The sequence below is a fragment of the Rhinoderma darwinii genome, chromosome 6 (assembly GCF_050947455.1).
Source record: "Rhinoderma darwinii isolate aRhiDar2 chromosome 6, aRhiDar2.hap1, whole genome shotgun sequence".
Taxonomy (NCBI): domain Eukaryota; kingdom Metazoa; phylum Chordata; class Amphibia; order Anura; family Rhinodermatidae; genus Rhinoderma; species Rhinoderma darwinii.
The window spans coordinates 140747518-140764567 of NC_134692.1; the positions used below are offsets into that span (position 1 = coordinate 140747518).

The 17050-nt window shown below is 46.4% G+C and overlaps 1 protein-coding gene across 1 annotated transcript in view; it reads left to right on the forward strand.

Moving 5' to 3' along the window:
• The first annotated feature begins 1521 nt into the window (after positions 1-1521).
• PERCC1 (proline and glutamate rich with coiled coil 1) overlaps positions 1522-17050 on the forward strand; it is a 55038-nt gene continuing 39509 nt past the window's right edge. Inside the window, exon 1 of the mRNA XM_075830692.1 lies at positions 1522-1579. The gene's annotated coding sequence lies outside the window, so the exon portion shown is untranslated. The remainder of the gene's footprint in view (positions 1580-17050) is intronic.

Sequence of the window (17050 nt, forward strand, 5' to 3'; positions counted from 1 at the left end):
CCTGAGCGTTGTTGTAGTCCCTAGTCTGTCTTGCTAAAGGTCTCCCAGTGTTTTCCAGTTCCCAGTGTTGCCCGTTCCTGCTGCCTGTATCCCGTACTACCGTTACCAGCTGTAAAAGCCAAGTCGTGTCTTCCGCGGCATCACCTGCTGTGAAAGCCAAGTCGTATTCCTGCCACTGTCTACATTGCCTCAGGTACCCGTTTTGAACTATAGACATTGTTTTGTACCTAGTTGGCCAGCTGCTACCCCGCTACGCGGTACGGCCCAGTGGGTCCACACCCCGCCTCGTGACACCCGTCAGCGAGGCGCTGCTCACGTACTTTTTTTTTTTGCAGGCAGAAAAACCTGCCTCAAGATTCCTTCAGGAAATCTTGCCCCGATTTTCACCCGCGGCCACTGAGCACCGCTGGTTTCGCGTTTCAGTTTTTAACGGCCGCTTGGGACCAGTTTTATTTCATTGTCCGAATTTCATTTGTCCATTTTTTTAGTCCCAACCCACTAAAGTCACACGATCGTCGGTCCCCATTATCTGTTGCTTTCAGAGTATGGCGCGCTGTCGGATCGCTCGCCTTCTTTGCGCTGGTTTCTGGTATTTTCTATTTGAAGTTACGACCTCACAACCACTGATCCGTGTGCCGCAGCTTTGGCTGACTTCTCGGCAGCTCTGACAGCAATCACAGATGTTGACGACCCCTGTAGGTAGTGCCACACAGTGCCCCCCGTTAGCAGCGCCCCCTGCAGGAGTGGAATCTCTCTGGCTGGCTGCTATCGACAAGGGGGCACCGTGTGGCACTACCTATACACTTCATGCTGTGAGGAGGGCAGCAGAAAACAATCCCATCACTAGGATCACATCTAAGTGACGGTGGCGTTTTACACAGCGCCATGGACTTCTGTGGGAGCCGCGCAACCGAGAGGACGGCACAAAACGGTGCACGCTCCATAGACTGACCGCCATTAAAAAAAAAATAAGACACTTAAAATCGCCCATGTGAACAACGGCATTTGGGGTGTATGGCCTTTCCTGCGGCGTGTGAATGGAGCGGTCAACTTTACAGAAGTGAAGTAATAACCAGCAAGCCAAGTGCTCCCGAGATCAACACAGACCCGGCCCCCCAATACAGAAACACGGACCCGCTATATAAATGCAGCCCCCGGACTCCCCACTGCTTGTTCCTGTAGTTTGCAGGGGAGGGGGGTCCCGGAGCCGATGCGCGGGGGGTCCCGGAGCGGCTTCTCCCTGTTATCTTTGACTTTACTTCTTGTGATCGCCGACATGAGATTATCCTGTCATTTTACCTACGGTCCTTGACTGTCAGAACTACAGCCACACTCACCTGTGCTGCACCGTGTGGTATCGTCCGTGCCCGTCTACTCACTGATAGGTGCAAATGTTTTAGCGCCTAAAAACCTATTGGCTGTGGCGCGGTAACAACAGCAGGTGTCGACGATCACGTGTGACCGCAGAGCCAATCCCGAGCCAGTCTCTCGCGGCATGTCAGCTTTAAACTTCCCGCGCAATGTTTTACCTCATGATCAGCTGCTGTAGAGGCCGCGTCTACTTGTCACCTGCACTCCGGTAAATTGTAACTTCTGTGGACCAGTGCCATGACCGGCTTCATATGCAATATAATAGTGCGGGATTACCAGACTTTCTGGATTATCGGAAGATTGTGATTACAATATATATGAGGACGGAACACATCCAGCCGCTCCCTATACACGTATATACAGGCTGCCATCCGTTAACCCCTTCCTGCCCCCACACGGTAATAATATACATCCTGCTGCCCGGGTGATCTCCAATCCTGGCTGCTTAACCTCTTAGATGCTGGGAGCGATTGCAAACATGACCGCTCAACGTATTTATAGTGGTAGGGGGCGCCCTCCTCAGACACATCCGTTTCCTCACCGCTCCGTTGCCCAAACTACAGATCAACCAAATCCATGAGCCGATAACTGCACAGCTCCCGACCGTCCCCGATTCAGCAGGACAGTCCCGGATTCTGGGCGGCCGGGGGTATGTCCCGGTGTCATACCGCCCAACTTTCACGTAAGGCCCTATTCACACGACAGGGATATAGGGGGCTATTTACACGGTCGATTTTTTGGTGGGCTGATGATCATTACTGTGAGTGGGGGGGCTGATGGTCATTACTGTGAGTGGGGGGGGGGGCTGATGGTCATTACTGTGAGTGGGGGGGCTGATGATCATTACTGTGAGTGGGGGGCTGATGGTCATTACTATGAGTGGGGGGCTGATGGTCATTACTGTGAGTGGGGGGCTGATGGTCATTACTATGAGTGGGGGGCTGATGGTCATTACTGTGAGGGGGGGGGCTGATGGTCATTACTGTGAGTGGGGGGCTGATGGTCATTACTGTGAGTGGGGGGCTGATGATCATTACTGTGAGTGGGGGGCTGATGATCATTACTGTGAGTGGGGGGCTGATGGTCATTACTGTGAGTGGGGGGGCTGATGGTCATTACTGTGAGTGGGGGGCTGATGGTCATTACTGTGAGTGGGGGGGCTGATGGTCATTACTGTGAGTGGGGGGCTGATGGTCATTACTGTGAGTGGGGGGCTGATGATCATTACTGTGAGTGGGGGGCTGATGGTCATTACTGTGAGTGGGGGGGCTGATGGTCATTACTGTGAGTGGGGGGGCTGATGGTCATTACTGTGAGTGGGGGGGCTGATGGTCATTACTGTGAGTGGGGGGGCTGATGGTCATTACTGTGAGTGGGGGGCTGATGGTCATTACTGTGAGTGGGGGGGCTGATGGTCATTACTGTGAGTGGGGGCTGATGGTCATTACTGTGAGTGGGGGGCTGATGGTCATTACTGTGAGTGGGGGGGCTGATGGTCATTACTGTGAGTGGGGGGGGGCTGATGGTCATTACTGTGAGTGGGGGGGCTGATGGTCATTACTGTGAGTGGGGGGCTGATGGCCATTACTGTGAGTGGGGAGCTGATGGTCATTACTGTGAGTGGGGGGGCTGATGGTCATTACTGTGAGTGGGGGGCTGATGGTCATTACTGTGAGTGGGGGGCTGATGGTCATTACTGTGAGTGGGGGGCTGATGGTCATTACTGTGAGTGGGGAGCTGATGGTCATTACTGTGAGTGGGGGGCTGATGGTCATTACTGTGAGTGGGGGGCTGATGGTCATTACTGTGAGTGGGGGGCTGATGGTCATTACTGTGAGTGGGGGGCTGATGATCATTACTGTGAGTGGGGGGCTGATGGTCATTACTGTGAGTGGGGGGGCTGATGGTCATTACTGTGAGTGGGGGGGCTGATGGTCATTACTGTGAGTGGGGGGGGGCTGATGGTCATTACTGTGAGTGGGGGGGGCTGATGGTCATTACTGTGAGTGGGGGGGCTGATGGTCATTACTGTGAGTGGGGGGGCTGATGGTCATTACTGTGAGTGGGGGGGCTGATGGTCATTACTGTGAGTGGGGGGGGGCTGATGGTCATTACTGTGAGTGGGGGGGGCTGATGGTCATTACTGTGAGTGGGGGGGCTGATGGTCATTACTGTGAGTGGGGGGGCTGATGGTCATTACTGTGAGTGGGGGGGCTGATGGTCATTACTGTGAGTGGGGGGGGGCTGATGGTCATTACTGTGAGTGGGGGGGCTGATGGTCATTACTGTGAGTGGGGGGGCTGATGGTCATTACTGTGAGTGGGGGGCTGATGGTCATTACTGTGAGTGGGGGGGCTGATGGTCATTACTGTGAGTGGGGGGCTGATGGTCATTACTGTGAGTGGGGGCTGATGGTCATTACTGTGAGTGGGGGGGGGCTGATGGTCATTACTGTGAGTGGGGGGCTGATGGTCATTACTGTTAGTGGGGGCTGATGGTCATTACTGTGAGTGGGGGGGGGCTGATGGTCATTACTGTGAGTGGGGGGCTGATGGTCATTACTGTGAGTGGGGGGCTGATGGTCATTACTGTGAGTGGGGGGGGGCTGATGGTCATTACTGTGAGTGGGGGGCTGATGGTCATTACTGTGAGTGGGGGGCTGATGGTCATTACTGTGAGTGGGGGCTGATGGTCATTACTGTGAGTGGGGGGGGGCTGATGGTCATTACTGTGAGTGGGGGGCTGATGGTCATTACTGTGAGTGGGGGCTGATGGTCATTACTGTGAGTGGGGGGGGCTGATGGTCATTACTGTGAGTGGGGGCTGATAGGAGGCAGTAAATACCTTCGTCGCTCGTTTGGTGCTGTTTTTCCTGCGTCTTTTACATTCGCTTCACCGGCTTAAAAAAATACAAGAAAAAAAAGATCAAACACGTCGTCAGTTCACGACGTGCTTCAACATTTCTGAAGGAATTTTGAGATAGATTTTTTTTGCCTTACAAAAAACGCTGTGTGAACATTCCCTACGAGTGCAGTGCTTGTTTTTATCTGTTTTCTGTTTTTCTCGAAACAATTTTTGGTAGGGGGGCCCTGAGGAAGTTTTATTTTTCCATTGCTGCCTCGAGACCGAAAATGTTGGGAAATTCTGTACTAGGCTACAAGATAACGTCGGCCGACGCAAGGATCCCGTCGTGGAGCAGCTGAGTTCTTCGTGGGAACGGGGCCTAGGTGAGTACAATTTGTTTTTGTTTGGGGGCACTGTCTATGTGGGGGCGGTGGGGGATTATGGCACAATCTACAGGAGGCACTATCTACAATGTGGGGGCTGTGTGTGGCAGCCAGGGGATGGAGGCATTATACTGTGTGGGGGCCACTAAGCGGACATTATACTGTGTAGGGGTACTACAGGGTGGGCACAAGATTATTTCACATGGGGCGTCATCTATCCTAAGGCCGGCCCTGCTCACAATATGTCCTGACAGACGTAGGTTGGGAGTTGTAGTTTACCAACAGCTGGAGAGCCACAGGTTGGAGAACACCGGTCTCTGCTGATTTATCCAGCTTTTTTTTCCAAGTCAGCCACGGAGTGAAGAAGAAAAGAAGGAGCAGGGGCTGTGCAATTCTATGAAGCCTGGGTGACTCTGTGACTAAATAGCTGCATAGCTGATCAAAATGGCTGCTGTAACATCCTAGGGAAGAAACAGCGCCTCTTCTGCCAATGGGTTGTGTCTGGTACTGCAACTCCGCTCCAAAAGAATACCAGACACAGTCCATGGGCAAGAGAGGAGCTGATTCTAGAAGATAGCTGCAATGTTTCTGAATTGTCTGAAAACCCTATAAAAGGTGACTTGCAGGATAGCCAGTATAGTAATATTGAGAGGGGGTGTGAGAATGACCAGGATTCACCAGGATATTCTCACACAGCATGAGTGACCCCAGCCATTTATACATGTGGGACTAAGCATCTTTCTCAAGTTTTTTTCCCAGTGCCAATTTCGTCCTTGTATAAATATTCTGGACATTCCCGAGCCCTAGCGCTTCCTGCTGAGTAGCAGTATATACCGATCTAGCAGAGCTGAGTGTATCATTATTAGCAGTAATTTCCCTCTACATCTAGGGGGCGACCTGTGTCCTTATATCTTCTGTGTTTTACTGTACCTTTTTAAAGGACAATTTAAAAAAAACAAAAACCAATATAACAGAAAGCATAAAAACAATGGAGAAGAAATATAAGAAAACAAAAATAAAATAAAACCACTGCTACATCAGTGATAAGGTCATTCCCAGTTGGACACATGTAATACACTTTCTATCCATTAGAGGTCAGTGTTGCACTTATGAAAGCTTCCTTCCTTTCCTTGGCATTGAGACCTCAGATTTCTTCTCCTTCTGGCAGGGTCCATATTTACATTTGTGAAGTTTTGGCCCCATGGACAATTTTTTTGGGGTGATTCTTTAATGCTAATCCACCTATGTATGGAAAGTTTCATGTATGGAAATGCCCTTTTAAGGAGGATGAGTTTTGATAATACTACTGGTGGGATCATTGTAATGAAGTGGTGTCGCTGAGTGTTCAGTAAAGTGTCCGTGTCCATAAAGCTGTCAGCAGAGGGAAGCATGAAGTGCTGGGAATGTCCTGCTAGACGCTGCGCTGACTCTGGACCTAATATAACACGGTGACCAGCACCAGCAGATGACACGGCCCCCCAAACCATCACTGACTGCGGACACTTCACACTGGAGCGCAAGGCACTTGGACTGAGGCCTCTCCACTCTTCCTCCAGACTCTGGGACCCAGATTTCCAAATGAAATGCAAAATTTACTTTCATCTGAAAACAGGACTTTGGTCCACTATGTTATACCAAGTTACATCAATTGGAACGTGAGCCGTTGGTACATACAACAAGCTTTTTTACGCAAATGTTTTAACAAAAACGTTGCGGAAAAAAATTAAGGGTATGTTCACACGGCAGCGTCCGTTACAGCTGAAATTACGGGGCTGTTTTCAGGAGAAAACCGCACCGTAATTTCAGACGTAATGGCATGTTGCCGGCGTCTTTCGCTGCGTCAATTACGGACGTAATTGGAGCTGTTTTTCCATGGAGTCCATGGAAAACGGCTCCATTTACGTCTGAAGAAGTGACAGGCAATTTATAGGGGAGGTCTTTTTTTACGCCTTTTGACAGCGGCGCGTAAAAAAAATGACCGTCGGCACAGAACATCGTAAGACCCATTCAAATGAATGGGCAGATGTTTGCCAACGCTTTTGAGCCGCATTTTCGAACGTAATTCGGGGCTAAAACGCCCGAATTACGTCCGTAAATAGTGTGTATGAACATACCCTAAGCGTCGGGTCAATTCTTTGGCACGTAAAATGTGCCAAATGTTCCCATAGTCAATGGGAGTCCCAATTACACGCCAAAAATCGTGCAAAAAGCACACACAAAACACGTAAAAAAACGCCTGTATTTTAAAAGGTGCTTCACAAGAAACGCAAGTGTATTTTTTTTTTTTTTTTGAGCGTCGTGTGAACATGCCCTATGGGAATTATTTTTCATTGACCTGTCGTTTCTATTGCGGTGGATGGAGAAGACAGAAGTCGCTGTAGGTGAGAAGATTTTTATTTTTTATATTAAATTTTTAGTTTTGAAGGTTCTGCTCGACTGTTTGGACTACGATGATCTACGTTTTTTTTTTAAACAATAAAATGGTTAACGAGGTTTGTGCGGGGGAGTTTTTATTTGAATCAAAAAATATTTTCTTAGGGTGTATTCACACCACACCATGTTTCGCCACGCAGCCGAAAACTGCATCGAAAAAATTGTGGTAGAAACGCATGCGCTATTCTATGTGGTTTTTGGCCGCACTGGAAAAACGTGGCAAAACCGCACTGTGTGAATACACCCTTAGACCCTGTTCACACAGTTTTTTGCAGGCAGAAAAAAAATCTTCCTCAGAATTCCTTGAGGAATTTTGAATCCGATTTTAAACTGCCTGCACTTTCTGCTGTTTTCGGCCACGGCCATTGAAGCTAATGCAAGAACCATGGGAAAAAACATAGCTAAAAACGCCTCGGAATAGATTTCAATGGGAGGTCAGATGTGGAAGCCACAAGAAAGACAATGTCGCTTTTTTTTCCCCTTGAGCGGTCAAAACCTACCCGGGAAAAAACCGCCTCTGCTTCCCATTGAGATCAGTGAGGGGAGATTTCAGGGGTTTTATGGCGCTGCTTCTGACGTCGTATCCGCATCAACATCAGCGCCAGCAAGCTTTGTGTGAACAGGGAGTTATATCTCTGTTTTTTTCATACTTTGTTACCACCTTCATAATGGCAGTTTTCTGTTTGACAAAGTCCATTACTAAGGCGGAGCTTAGAGTTAGCCAGTAAAAAGGCTGCAACTAGCCCCCCATTATTACCCCGGTACCCACCGCCCACCCTGGGGTATCTTTTAGTTCCATATGTCTCTCCCTTTAGGACTCGGAGAGCGAGGAAAAAAAAAAAGAAGAGACAAAAGGGAAGGGAGAGAAAGAGGAGGGGAAGGTAGGAGAACGAGGGTTGAGTATCCTATAGGCAAAATAGACTTACGAGATCGTCCCGAGATATCTGAGCCATGGCTGCCAAACTTGAAGGAAGAGTTCTTCCTTATCTGAGATCATACAGTTTTTTTCCATCATTCACTGTAATGGAATTCAGTTTAGTCTTAACCAGATGAAGAGGAATCACAGGACTTTTCCAAGATGTAGCAATAGCAATTTTCGCTGCCAGAAAAATAAAGGATACAAATTTATGACAGGCCTTAGACAAGCCAAGGACGGTCTCATTAAGTAACGCCTGAGACGGGGACCGAATCTAATTAATCTGAGTTATGGAATATAACATGTTAAAGATTCTCCGCCAAAATCAACGTACCATCCTTCAACCCCACCACATATGTAAAGAATCCCCCCACACATCCACAGTGTCTGAAGCACTACGATGAGGAAGAAGGGAACATCTTGGCCAATGTAGAGGGAACTAGGTAAAAATACCTTATAATTGGCTTCGACCAGCGAAGTGTTAATAGAGATTTTCGCAGTACATTCTGCCATTCCCTTACAGTAAAGGATGTGTGTAAATCCCTCTTCTGCGTAGACATGTATGATAGTTTATCCAAAGGAGAAACCCAATATGAGACCGGAGGTGATGACCATTAGAATTATTCAAGCATATTTGTTCAAACACAGACGTACTTTACAGAACCGAAGCAGGTTTAAATGAGGACATAAAATGGTGAATCTGGTGATAGCGAAAAATCTCAGAGTCCGGCATATGGTGGATAGACTGGTAAAAATAACAGGGTTTTACGCCTAGTCTATCAAAAAAATTTCCAATTCGATACAAACCCTTGTCCAGCCACCACTGAAACGCTGACGGTTGCATTGCAGGAGCAAAAATAGGGTTAGCAAACAATCGAGCTGCAGGTACAGAACAGAGCCGGAACCTGTGACCCAGCGTATCCCACAGCGCCAAGGAAGAAGAGAGGAGTGGACACAGTACAGGGGGTCTGTATTTGTGCTTCAACCATAACAACTGGTCTACAGGAACCCCCGGGGTAGCTGCCTGTTCAATAGAAATCCAACGTGTTTGACTACTGCTACTATGGAGTGAGACTAAGGGTGTCAGGCGAGCCGCATAATAATATTTAGTGAGGTTCGGTAAACCCAAAACCCCAGAGGCCTTAGGAGCATATAGCGTGCTTTGTGGGACTCTACAACATTTAGGACCCCAAACGAAGGACAATATAAGCCTTTGTAGGTCTTTTAAAAAGGGGGCAGGGACATCTATTGGTAAAGTGCGGAAATAATATACGATTCTGGGGAGAACCGTCATCTTAACAGCTGCTATCCCCCCGAACCAGGACAGAGGCATAGAAGCCCAGTGCAACAGGTCGGTTTTTAATTTTTGTTTGAGAGGGAGGAAGATTGTGAGAAAAAGGGTGGAACAGTAAGGAGTGAAGTGAACTCCCAGATAGGAGATTTTGTCTTCCCTCCATCTCAGCTCATCGCCAAAACAAAAAGGATAGGGGAGAGAGGGCACCCCTGTCTCGTTCCCCGGGCTATGGGTATACAACCTTGATCATTACCTGGGCAGATGGAGCAGAGTATGGGCTACTCAAAAGAGTAATACATTTATCGCCAAACCCCCATTTCTGTAATACAAAGAATAAGTAGTCCCAGGTTAGGGAATCGAAGGCTTTATGCAGGTCTAGCGACAGGCACAACGCTCCCGACCTCTGCGATCCATCCCAACAAGATAAGATCAATGATCCTTCTAGTCTGGTCAGCCGCTTGTCTATTCGGTTCGAAGCCCACGTGATCAGGGTGACTGTTTTGTTCTAGAAAGGCATTAAGTCGGGAGGACAAAATTTTAGTGAGTATTTTCATGTCAACCAAATATACAACTCCGCTCTCTACTCACTGAAATATCTCAACGAGGGGATGACCAACCGGAGCGGGTAAAAAAGAGGTGAAATCCTCAACACCACAAAAAACAAAGGCAAATTGATAGTTTTTTACCGCTCAGACGGTTGTGGATGTAAAGTCTGAAGTGTCCATCAAGGGTTTAACCATCCCCCAGCTAGCATGCAGAAAGAACGATCTATCAATTTGTCTCTATTTTCATGTCAACATTAATCAATAATATGATCATTTTGACAGGAGGAGGGGTGCTTACCTGGCTTGGGGATCACCGAAATTTATGCCTTAGGGGCTTCAGGTCCAGGAGAGCCCCCATCCTTCAAATCGTTAAACGGTGACCAAGTGAGGGGCCAAAACAACTGCAAATTTTTTATAGTAAAGATTAGAGAACCCATCTGGTCCTGGTGATTTAGATGATTTGAGGGATTTAATCGCATCCAAAACTTCCTGAATCGATGTAGGGGCCTCCATAATATCCCTGTGAGGTCCTTCAATACAGGCAAGGAGATATCCTGAAATAACACCTCGGCTTTCACTTTAATTGGGGAGGATATTTTTACAGGGAGGAGTAGTAATGCAAAGAAATTGTTGAGAACTTCTTTAGGGTGTTGTTTGAGGTTGCTGTTCGCCAACCGTAATTTAGGGACCATAAAGTTACGGGACAACGGAGCAAGTTTCCGAGCTAAAAGGGTGCCAGGTTTGTCGCTTTGGGCAAAAAATGTATATTGTGTCCAACGAATGTGACGCTCTGTGATAGTCGTAAGGCACAAGTTAAGCTCTGTACGAGCATCCCCAAGTTTGGACTGTAAGTCAAGGCTATTGTCTGCCTTTTGTTGTCTAACTAAATCTAAATAAGTCGCTTCCTTATCTTTAAGGAGTTGTTCCCTCGCTCTCATCAAATGTGAAGCGATCTGAATTAGTTTCCCTCTGAGGGTAGTTTTATGGGCTTCCCAATTAATAGCTGGGGAAGTGTCAGTTGCACAATTGATTTGAAAATAGTTTTCAATTTCAGGTGCAAGTTCTTGAAATACCGGGAGTGTGAATAGACATCGCGTCCTGGCTGGAGGTGATGTCTATTCACTGTCAAGACACTTCAGTAAAGTTAATGTGTGAGTAAGTGACAGCACATCGTGATCTCGCAAGATCACTATGTGCTTTGTACATGAATGGAGGGAAGTGGATGATGCTGATTGGTCACTGATTGGTCATACACTTCTCTCCACAACGCCCACTTGGTCAAATGGTAAAAAACATCCAGTTGTCTATTAACCCCTAGGCGCACCACAATGCAACTGTACGTCCATGTGGCCAGTGTCTTAGCGCACAGGGACGTACAGTTACTGCGTGGTTCCCGGTGCACACTGTCGGCGACTTCTATTGGCCACGGGTACCTCCCCATATGCTTACGGGAAGATGCCCGGGCCGTTGAAAAATATAGAACGTGTCCTATTTCAGGCCGTAATTACCCAGAACTCCCTGCTTCTTCCTCCAGTCCGGCCTCCCGGGGTGACGTTTCAGCCCATGTGACCGCTGCAGCCAAACACAGGCCAATCACAGGCTGCAGCCAATCACAGGCTGCAGCGGTCACATGGACTGACGCATCATCCAGGGAGGGACGCGTCACCAAGACAACGACCGGGTAAGTATGAATTTCTTTTACTTTTACCTCGGAAAGGGCTGTCCCTTCTCTCTATCCTGCACTGATAGAGAGAAGGGGCTGCCGATTTAGTGCAGTGCAATTTTGCTGCGAAAACGTGCCTGTAAATACGGGTGGAATACGGGTGACCAAGGACCCGTATTTACGCCAGGATTTACTGGAGGGAAAAATACGTTCGTGTGCATGAGGCCTAATTCTACTAAATTCTGCAAAAAAAACCTGTGTAGTATAAATGCTTACTATACCCCTAGAAAACTTGCTTGAGGGGTGTAGTTTCCCAAATGGGGTCACTTTTGGGGGGCTTCCACTGTTTTGGTCCCTCCAGGGCGTTGCAATCGCGACATGGCACTAAAAACCAATCCAGCAAAATCTGTGCTCCAAAATCCAAATGGCGCTCCCTCCCTTCTGAGCGCTGCCGTGTGGCCAAACATCAGTTTATTACCACACATTGGGTATTTCCGTAATCGGGAGAAGATGCTTTACAAATGTTGGGGTGCATTTTCTTCTTTATTCCTTGTAAATATTAGAAATTTCTATGTTTTTTTCAGAAAAAAAGTAGATTTTCATTTTCACAGACTAATTCCAATATATTTAGCAAAATACCTGTGGGGTTAAAGTGCTAACTATACCCCTAGATAAATTCCTTGAGGGGTGTAATTTCCAAAATGGGGTCACTTTTTGAGAGTTTCCACTGTTTTGGCACCACAAGAGCCCTTCAAACCTGACATGGTGCCTAAAATATAATCTAAAAATAAGCGGGTCCCAAAATCCTCTAGGTGCTTCGGAGGCCGGTATTTCGGTCCATTAGGGCACTAGGGCCACATGTGGGATATTTCTCTGGTAAAACCTTCTGTGTTACACAATTTTTTTTATTACAAATGAATTTCAGCAAAAAAAAAAAAAATGTGTAAATTTCCCCTCTACTTTGCTTTATTTCCTGTGAAACTCCTAAAGGGTTAAGAAACTTTCTGAATGCTGTTTTGAATACTTTGAGGGGTGCAGGTTTTAAAATGTGGTGATTTATTGGGGTATTCTAATATATAAGGCCCACAAAGCCGCCTCAGAACTGAACTGGTACCTGTGAAAATGACCTTTTGAATTTTTCTTGAAAACGTGAGAAATTGCTGCTTAAGTTTTAAGCCTTGTAACGTCCTAGAAAAATAAAAGGATGTTCAAAAAACAATGCAAATATAAAGTAGACATATGGGGAATGTTAGCTAGTGACTATTTTGTGTGGTATTATTATCCGTTTTACAGGCAGATACATTTAAATTTAGAAAAATGCACATTTTTGCAAATTTTCTCTAAATTTTGGTGTTTTTCACGAATAAATATTGAATTTATCGACCAAATTTTGCCAGTAACATAAAGTACAACGTGTCACGAGAAAACAATCTCCGAATAGCTTGGATAGGTAAAAGCATTCCCGAGTTATTACCACATAAAGTGACACATGTCAGATTTGAAAAAATCATCTGTGTCCACAAGGCCAAGACAGGCTGTGTCCTGAAGGGGTTAAGAAAGTCATTAGCATAAATCTAAAATAGGTCAGAACTTGGTCAAAATTGACCGTTTTTCTAAATAAAAACCACTGCTGTTCTCTACATTACAGCGCCAATCAGATTATGTAGGAGACGGAGCACTTATAATGTGGTGACTGAGACTCTTTAACCCCTTCCCCCTGCTTGCATTCTGGGCCCTAATGACCAAGCAATTTTTATAGTTTTTCCATTGTCACATTCGAAGAGCTATAACCTTTTTTTTTTTTTGCGTCGACATAGCTGTATAAAGTCTTGCTTTTTGCGGGACAAGTTGTATTTTTTAATAGCACCATTTTGGAGTAGATGTGACTTTTTATCACATTTTTTTTAAGTCAGGATTCACAGAAAACAGCAATTTTTCCATTGTTTTTTATTTAATTTTTTACGGCGATCACCGTGCGGGTTAAATAATGTAATAGCTTTATAGTCAGGGTTGTTACGGACGCGGCGATACCAAATATGTGTAACTTTTTTGCTTTCTTTTGTTTTTTAATAGTAAAGGTATGTTCACATGACCTCTTTTCAGACGTAACGGAGGTGTTTTACGCCTCGTATTACGCCTGAAAAACGGCTCCAATACGCCGGCAAACATCTGCGCATTGCTTGCAATGGGTCTTACAATGTTCTGTGCAGACGAGCTGTCATTTTACGCATCGCTGTCAAAATACGGCGCGTAAAATTACAGCCTCGGCAAAGAAGTGCAGGACATTTCTTGCGACGTTTTTGGAGACTCTAATGAAAACCACTCCAAAAACGCGGGTTGCTCAAAAAACGTCTGAAAAACAGGAGTTGTTTTCCCTTGAACACCTCAGTGTTTTCAGACGTTTTTTGGTAAGCGTGTGAACATAGCCTTAAAGGAACAGTGTCATCACAAATTTTTTTTTAATGTTAAAGATGTTAGTGCTTTATTAAAAAAGTTTATATTTATTTGTGTGTTTGTGTTTTACTTTTTCTTATTTTTACACTTTTTCTTCCCTATGGGGGCTGCCATTTTTTTGTTCCATTTCTGTATGTGTCGATTAACGACACATACAGACATGGAATACGGCAGCCACAGTCCCATAGGGACTGCGAACGGGTCCCGTCCCATCCACTTCTGTGTACGGCGTCTGTGTGGGAACTACGCATGCGCCGCTCCCACACAGTCCAATTTGAAATTGGCGCCGTCCGGCGCCATTTTCCTGTGGACCGGAAGTCGCGGTCGGACAGTAAGATTACTACTTCCGGTCGCGGCTTCCGGACTTGTGCACTTGGACCAGCGGCAGCAGACGGAGCGGACGGGCCGGAGGGAGCCGCGGCGGCAGGAGCAGGTAAGAGATTTCTATGTATGTTCGTGTTTGTGTACGTTTACTACTGTATGTAAACCTACTACACTGTGTGTTAGCTCAAAAAATGGCGACTCACAGTGTAGGAGGTTAGACCGTTCAAACCCCTCGTTTATCCCGGCACTAGCCAGGATACAGGAGGGGGGGATGCTGAGAGCTCACTAGAGCGAGGGCTTTTTACCCAATTTTGCAATGCTGCAATTTTGGGAATAGCTCCATCTAGTGACCAGCAATGGGAAATATTATAAATTAGAATCTAATTTATAATATTTCCTGACTCGTGAAAAAAAAATAATTTTTTTTAACAATGTTTAATCACCTACACACTAAATGTTTAATTAAAAAAAAAAAAACATGTTTTTCTGGCAACACATTCCCTTTAAAGACATTTGCCATGTAAAATTAAACGTCAATAGTAAGCAGCAAAGGGAACCGTCACGTGAAGAAAGTTCCAATCACAGGATCCAATGAGAGGTGTATCAAGATGACATCGAGGATCTATAAGATCAGGCAGCAGAAGTCGAAGGTCGGGACGAAGATCTGGAGCTCCAGAGTGGTCGAATACGTGCTGTAGAAGATGAGGACGCAGGCGGTGGTGATTTCCTCGGCGGAGGCGTACCGTCTTTTGAAAGAAGATCCAGACGTTCCATAACGGCTTCTCCTTCCTGGGTAGAAGCAAAACTGTACGGCCGATTGCGATACAAAAATGTGAGACGAAAGGGGAAGGCCCATCTGTATCTAATCTCCTGGCGAATCAGAGTTTGAAGGAGTGGTTTTAAGGACTGACGCCTCTGGAATATTAAATTACTCCAGTGCAGATAAAAGCATCATTTTGGGTCTACAAAAAGTTCATGTACTGCAGTTTCCAAGTCCTGGACATTTTCTGATACCGAAATGTTCCTGCCTGGTCCTATTTTCCATATCTTCCAGCTTAGAGTGGGCTTCCTCAAGCTGTTGGTATATGTCGTCAATACAATCAGAGTGCTGGTTAACAGTAGTCACTGTATTATCAATTTTAGCCTCCATTGCTTCCATTCTAGACCCCAAAGCATGGAAATCGGCCTTCAGTTCAGATGTCATCTTCACACATGTTTTTTCAAGTTCTTGCTGTAGGAGTTGTGAAAAGCGTGCAATAAGAACTTTATCCCCCGAGTATGCACCAGTGTCAGCCTGTAGCTGCGGGGAGGGTAATTGGGAGTCCCCATCTAGCCCAGCCTGGCTACATGCGAACCCTTGTCTCCCGCTGGCTCTGCGGAGGAGGTATTGGACCCTTCATCCCCAAATAAGTCTGAGGCAGGGCTCGGGCTTTGATAACGCGGGCTACCTCCTTCCATACTGTGCATCAGGTCCGGCGAGGATGCCTGCAGCTGAGGAGAGTGAGGCGGGTCCGGTGCCATCATGGCCTGTTCCGCGTGTGCAATCTGTAATGGAGGCTCCAATACAACAGCCGAAGATCTGGTCACAATCCCGGACTTTTTGGTGTTCCCTTTCGCTATCAAAAGATCCCTGAGAGGGAGCAGGAGGAATTTCCGGTGGAATGTGAGCAGCTAGAAATCGCTAAAATTCGCTGGATACTCTCGCTGAGGTGCGGAGCTCTCCCTCCAGCTCCTTTATAAAGGTTGAGTGTAGTAGCGACCTGACCAGAGTGCAAGCTCTTCATCCTATAATCCTGAGCGTCATAATCTTTTATAGAATGAATGAGTTTCCTAGAAGAAAAAAAAGTCCATTATAAAGAACAGGTCATCATAAAACATCTTATGTCTGGTAACTTGAAGCTTCAGGGCCCTGATGTAAAATCTGAACTCGGGGCCCCTAGTACTGCTGTCCTATGTTGCAGAGGGATATTCGGGCCACTCCAGGAGCTAGTTGGGACTGCGGCCTCACCACCCCCTATAGAGACACCGGTAATGATAGGGAAGTCAGGGTGAATATCTTACTGGAATTTTTCTTACTTTCATTGAACTGTTCACCTTCGGCTAGAGAGGTAACTTCAAGATCCTGGCCCCCAATGCAAAATCTGTAACAGGGCCCGCCAATTATCACACATAATTTTTAGTGCTGACCTTTTGGGCTTCAGGGCACGGGTTCAACTGTAACCTCGGCCCCCCTGTACTTACACCCTTGTCTTTGGCTTGGCAAAAGCAAATTAAACCTATAGTGTTTGATTGGCCAGTGGGACTATTATTCTCCGGGGTGTTTTTAGTTTTTTAGCGAGTGGGAATATAGCACCAGGAATCCACGTTATTTTTTTACCTTTGTTCCATACCCTTACTGAGGAGCTGGTGTTTGGGTTGGGAGGGGACACTTCAGAGGGTTGAATCATCAACTGGGCTGCACCAAAACAAAAAAAAGCAATAAAATTAATTTCACTTATAAAAACATACACATTTTTTTTGCAGGTTATGTACTATATTTATGTTATATATGTTATCGTATGACGTACTTTATGTTTTGTGCCAATGTAGCCTCATTAGTAGGACTACTACCCTGAGCAGCGGGTGGGGACACAGAGAAGGAGAAATAAACTGTAATCTAATGTATTGGAATATTTGTCATGGTTCACTGGTGAGCTGGCATAGTCAGGAATAAGCCGCGATCTTGGGTTACTGGTGAGATGGCATAGTCAGGAATAAGCCGCGATCTTGGGTCACTGGTGATCTGGCATAGTCAGGAATAGGCCGCGATCTTGGGTTACTGGT